Raw genomic sequence first — 6,679 nt, forward strand, 5'->3', positions numbered from 1 at the left:
CATATACATATCACTGATTAAAATATTATTCGTACGTCATTTGTTTAAAGTTGTTACAGATTATGTTAAATGTTGGTTGTGAGCATGTGACCATGTGTGCGTCGTACACAAATAGCTTCAGAAAAAATTTGCAAGCAGGACAGACCATCGTAGATGAATGCTTAGTTTCTTCACTTAATATTATATATTAATTCCCAAGGAATGGCTGTAATAAACAACCTGCCTTGATTATTTTTTGAATATTATTAAAACCTTAACCAATAAACCTCTAAGGATTCGTCCATCTACAGATCCATACACATGTGCATCCCAGTCAACTATGTCAATACTCAATAGGCACAAATATAGAACAACGGACTTGCAACAGTTATCGTCTAGCTACTGAATCAGATTAAGGAATTAGTTTGGTTCCGTGATAAATATGTCCAGTTTTTCATTATAAATAGAATTTGAAGGTTTAAAACAAAACCTGAAGAAGAAAGCTCAAAAGCAAGGTAACAAAAGATAAAGAAAAATAAATAATGAATTAAACTTACTTCTTGAATTTATCCCTGCTGCACAATTGTGATCAATCAAGTCCCACCTTAAGTTGACCACTTCTGACATCTATACAATGGAGAAAGATAACAAGGATTAACAATTATGTAAATACATTCCTCCAATTCACCATCAACATGTTTGCAACAATTTAGCAATACATACTAAGAAGACCTTGCCAGTTGTTTCTTAGTTTAATCTTTAGCCTACGGAGGTATTTTTTTGTATTTATTTGATAATACCACAATAACATTTAGGTACCCACTATGTTATAAACACACAAGTTATAACGTATAAAACTTTTTTAATGCAAAGTGCTTGCATAAAAATTAACATGATTTCAAAAGTGAAGTATTGCAAACAAACTGAAATAGATTATATATTTTAAAGTAAACTGAATATAGTACTTCAAAGCATCACCAGTTTTGCAGTCTGTTCATTTGATGCATTTATAAATTCAGATAAAGAGCCGAGATTGATTTGATCAGATAAATAATTGAGGGTTTTCAGAGAAACAAATATAAAGACTATTTGTACAAAAAAAAGTATTTTTGTTAAATAAGCTGCAAAAAGAAAAAGTTCTTGTAAAAACTTAATTATCCCAAATATCATAATACCTCCATATATCGCACGTATCTTCTTGTAAAGCCTACATCAGTAACTTGAGGCAAGTTCAAGGCGCTTTCAAATTTGTAAGCTTCTTCTGCTAACCTGAAAATTTGAGGGCAGATAAAGTGTTTGGTGTGAAATTCTTCTATACATGCAAATGGATTTCATCAACTGTTCCTGTATTTAAATACATGACACCTGTGATGGACTTTAGTTAGCATGAAAGAATAGAGCTTTGTACTTCTCGGTGAAACCAAAGATTACAGAAAAGAACATTTGGTTGGACAAAGTAGTCAGAGATTGTAAGGTCCTGCTCTCATGATGATGGAGTCCCTTTCTTACAAGCCATCATCCATATAAAACACACTTGTTAGAATTATGATACGTCATTTAATTCAAATATATATTTTAATAATTGATTGTTGTTGACCAAATCTTTAGAAAATTTTTGGATTACAGTTGTAGTGCTTTTAGGAGAAAAGATATGTATGTTATGTATTGGCTTATATAAAGGCCACACTATTACACTAATTCGCAAGTCCGGTCACTTTGTGAAAAAATTGCACTAAACATTTATAGCACGATCTTATTGACTACATATCAACCTTAGAATGGAGCTAAGGATGTAATCCATCTAATTCCAGGTGACATAATGATACTGTGTTCTTTGCTCAAAGGTGGATCTTCTTTTTTCCTTTGGGGGGGGGAGGCGGGGGCTGGGGGGAGTTTCCATGCCCGCCAGAAATAAACGATTTATATATCTTGAGGTGTTTCTTTGTTTAGGTTGAGTACTTCAGGTGTTCAACTAAAGTTAAGGTGGTTAATAGTCACATCATAGCTCTATGTTATTACTAATTTAATAGAATCGGACTCGACATATTTTGAAAAATATACATTTTTTATTTTAAAATAAGTGTCCTAATCCGAGTGTCCGTGTCCGAGTGTCGAGTGTCCGACACGGGTACTTGAAGGTAAGATGAAGAGTCCGAGTAACATACACAATCCTGTTGGCTGTAATTACAGAGATTGAAATACAAGATTCGAACAAGTTCAGATCGTAAAGAAAAAATTATTCATTCCTACACTGCGGTTCATAAACATTAGGACACATTATATATAAGCCATCTAGGAATATTAATCTGGAGTTTTGGATCTGAGTGTTCATCCCTGTACTCCGATTCATAAATGTTAAGACACAACTTATAAGAACCAGCTGGGAAGATCATATTATAATGATCAGGAGTTTTGGGATGGTGAATGTAACTAGTGATTCATACATTACGTTGACTTGGAAAGTAACACTGCCTCACATGAAACTATACAAACAGAAAAAAAAAAAATCAATTGTAACAGAATAAAAAAGCTCGGTGCATAGACCAAATTTCTGCTTTATTTGGATTGTGTACCTAAATTCACATCCAATTATATATGTATATATAACAATTATTGATAATTAACATAGAAGACCAAGATGGCTGAATGGCCACTATAAAGTAGATTGAGCTAACTATACAATGATGACTGTAGGAAATATGAAGAATACTTACGCATCAGAATATCTTTTCAATGTACTAGATTGCAAGTAGGATGAATCATTTTCAGCAGCATGCTTATATTCGCAGGACAAAAACCGAAGCTTGTCAACCTGGAAAGGATAAAATAGAGTTTCCTTTTTTATTATATAAAAATATATTGTGCACTCATAAAACAATATACTTTGAGGCACGATGTTATTAAGTACGGTCAGTATAGTATATTACCTGAGGTAGCAAGGTATTTCCAGATATAAATTGCTCAATATTGCGAATACAAAAGTCCCACGACGAGATCTAGCCCATTAAATTGTAAAAGTTTTAGCCTGACTGCAGCAAAATCTTGCCACAAATTATATTACCATCAGATTTGTAAGCCTAACCTTAAGATCTGGAGTAAAAACAACGCAAAGCTGACCATCGTGAACTACACGCAAATTTTGATACACAGCCTCCACCGTTGCATTGTAGGAATGAACAACAATTTCACCAGACAATGTCTGGTGTTCGCTAGGCATGTCAAAGCTGAAAAACTCTTTCAGGATACCAGTTTCAAAACCAATTTTGGATAGTGCAGGCAGCGTTTCAGCTGTAACTTCTGAAAGTACACAAATAAAAAAATTACGTAGCTGGAAAAAAATGAGCTAAGGTTTATAATAATTTGTAAACAAGAAATGAAATACAAATGGAAAACAGGCTATTCATAAAACTGATAGCATCTAATAATCTGTTATAAACTTCTAGATACACTAATATATCATAGAATAATATAACAAAATATAGGTAGAATCTTCCAATTTAACATCTCAAAGAATAAAAAGTCGAAACACAGGACAAAAGAAAAAAGATCTGAAACAACAGAGAAATAAATTAGATGACATACCATAACCACAACCTGGCTTGTGCTTGCATACTTGACACTGCCACGCCCTCTGTTAATGAAGTAAAAACAATGTATTAAGACAAAAGACATAAACAACACAGGATCGCCTAGTTAGAACTGTAGTGAGACTCATTACATGTCGTATTCTAGCTATTTTAAGAGTCCAGGATTGTAAACATTTGAACTCCACTCCAACAATCATGGTAAAATATAATTAGCAATATAGATTTTCCAGAGGCTTTTTTAAGAATAACTAGTCAATAAATATATATGCCAGAGAGTGCCTTTTTAAGATGAACTAGTCACACAAGAAGAATATTGAAAAATATACTTGCAACAAAATTTATCAAATAATCTAAAATGTTGTCCAGTCAACATCGAATGTTATGTATAACAATTCTTAATTTCTTTTACCATTTTTACTTTAATTAATATACAGGTAAAATTTAATAGCACCAACCTGAGCAAAAGGAGCAGCCTGTTTAGGGCGATTCTTGCATCGTGAGAAGCACCATCTCCTTTTGGCACTGGGTGCAAAAAAATCTGAAACAACTTCCCTCTGGGACGCTATGCTAGCCTGTAATAAATAAAATCATGAATACAATGAGTAAATATGACCTATGCTGATGAAGACCAACTCAAAAAAAAGAAGTTTTACATTAGCACTAAGATGCAACTGGTGATACTGGATCAACCGCTTCGCACAATTTCCTGGAACAAAATTGAGGGGTCCATTGTTTAAACCTTTTCCCATCAAATTCTGGCATCCAGAACACAGGGCGCTTGATGTGCTGAAAAGAAAACATACACAAATTAATCTTCCAGCCTGGAGTTTCAGATTAGCAATACTGATTTGGTACTCCAAAACATGTATATGCTTACAAAACATTCATACTGCTCAGAATCTTTCTCCAAGTAAATACCAGATACCTTAATAATGTTAGTATCCAACTCTGAACATTAAAAAGGGAATTCTCCGATCAAGCTTGAAAGAACAAGCTAAACCTTATATTTTGAGTTAGATTTTTGCAGTTACTGATATTTTGGTAGTTCGTATTAAATGTCTATAAAAATATACATGATAAACTAGTAACTAGTAAGGAGGTTGTCACTACTATATATTGAATTCTAGCCCTAACAACCACGAAATGATTCTTGCATCACACCTGTAGCAGTAAATATTAATATTAATATAATAATACAAATAAATTAAAATTGTTATTATTATTATTATTATTGCTATTATTATTAAATTAATACACATATATGCAAAAACTACAAAGATAAAGAGAGGTTACTTTATATATTTTCGTAAGAAAATAATCAATAAGACAAAATAATTCGGCAAGAAATTCGAAAAACAAGATTCGTAATTATTCATCAAAAACAACATAGGCACGTTAATTATTTCCCTCAACGTACTACCTTCTTAATCTCATTGTTTTTCATATATCAAGAGGGCAAAATCCTGTCAAATCACAGGGTTAAAATTATTTTTGCTATGTTTTTGTAATATTATATATTTACATGACAGTTAAACTTTTGGAGCAATTTAATTGTATTTTAACAATAATCATATAAGTAATATATGTCAATTGTCGACTACATGCTCAAACCATATTAACTTGTTCCTTTTAAACATTTTACCATATATATTCTATATAGATCTAGATAAATTTATAAAGAAACATAATTTGGATATTGGTAGCCAAGGGTGGATTAACAATTTTCGTACAGCGCTTATGAACGAAACAAATGCTACCAATTAGGTATTTTTAGATTATAATCAATTCAGGACTAAACATAAAAAGATTGAAATCAAAAAATTGTATATGTAGAAATTTAGAAACGATCTAGTCTTTACATTTCAACGTAATTCTATGGTGTCACATAAACAAACAGGCACCATTCAGAGAAATAAGTCATCGAATATCAAAAAGAACATAAAACAAAGTGAAACATTACTCACCAAAGACATTTTGAAGACATGGCCACAGAAAAATCGACTCACTTTGTTGTGCGGAAGAGTAGAAATGAAGGGAATGAAGAAAGGAACACTAACTTTTGTGCAATTGAGGATGCAGTATTATTAGGTATTATTTTGAGGTCATCTTGCTTTGTCAATTTATTATTTAAAAGTTGGTGAGAGGTAAAAGATATAACTGTATCCTAAACAGTATTAGAATTTTATGTAGTTATGTTTTGAAAGTCTATGCTATTAAATGCCAAAAAAGGATTAAAAATTGAACATGGAAAAAATAACAAAAAAGAAGGTTCGCGTGAAAACAGGTGCTGAACAACTAAACCAAGGATTTTCCTAATGCACAACGAACATTGTTTGGATAACAATTCATTTTAGCGAAAAATTTAATTTAAAGAGTTGATCAAAGTCTAAAAATTATTAAGATTACATTTCATTTTATATATGAAATCCTTGATTCTAATCATAATTATTAAAAAAAATACTTTTAATCAATTTATAGTTCTTGATACTAACAAGCTACCACAATTAAATGATAAAAATCTTCAATATTAAACAACTACCAGAGTTAACACATTCTCAATCACCCACTAACTTTATTCGCAAAAAAGGTAAAAAGTAAAACTTTTAATATTTTCATCCACAACATTGTCGTTTTCTATAAAAAACAGTTGTCAACAAGTTTCATATAAAATTAAGAATCAACAAAAAGGTGATTTACAAATATAAGTTGAGTAGAGCTGCCAGTGAACATCTCTGAACATCTCGGGACCGGTTGGCAGGGGTGCTACTTATCATCTTGTGATTTTAAAAATCATCTTTTGAAGTAAAAGTTAAATTAATTTATTCAAATTCAATTTGGAGCTTTTTATTATTGTAATTCTTTAAAATTTTATTTTTATGAAAAAATATTGATTTAAATGGAAAAAAACCTTGCGAAAGTTTTAATATCATAAATCATATTTTCTATAAATCAGCATCCCCGTCAATTGGTATCAGAGCCACTATTTTTGCTACATAATCAATGGTGAATCCATTACTTCGCTGAGAGTTACCTCACCTTTATTCCCATGTAACTACCTCTCCCGAAAAAGTTGTTACCTTCACAAAATATATTTTCCAACCCTGCCAAAAACC

At 31.6% G+C, this 6,679-nt stretch overlaps 1 long non-coding RNA gene across 1 annotated transcript; it reads right to left on the reverse strand.

Annotated features, from left to right (window-relative positions):
- Positions 1 to 4,037: 4,037 nt before the first annotated feature.
- LOC141671621 (uncharacterized) lies at positions 4,038 to 5,587 on the reverse strand. Its single transcript, XR_012555187.1, has 3 exons — positions 5,531 to 5,587; positions 4,220 to 4,352; positions 4,038 to 4,138 (listed from the first exon to the last, which is right to left on the reverse strand). It is a non-coding gene; the product is annotated as an uncharacterized LOC141671621 (long non-coding RNA).
- Between the last annotated feature and the right edge of the window lie 1,092 nt (positions 5,588 to 6,679).

This window comes from Apium graveolens, chromosome 7 (genome assembly GCF_009905375.1).
Source record: "Apium graveolens cultivar Ventura chromosome 7, ASM990537v1, whole genome shotgun sequence".
Classification (NCBI taxonomy): domain Eukaryota; kingdom Viridiplantae; phylum Streptophyta; class Magnoliopsida; order Apiales; family Apiaceae; genus Apium; species Apium graveolens.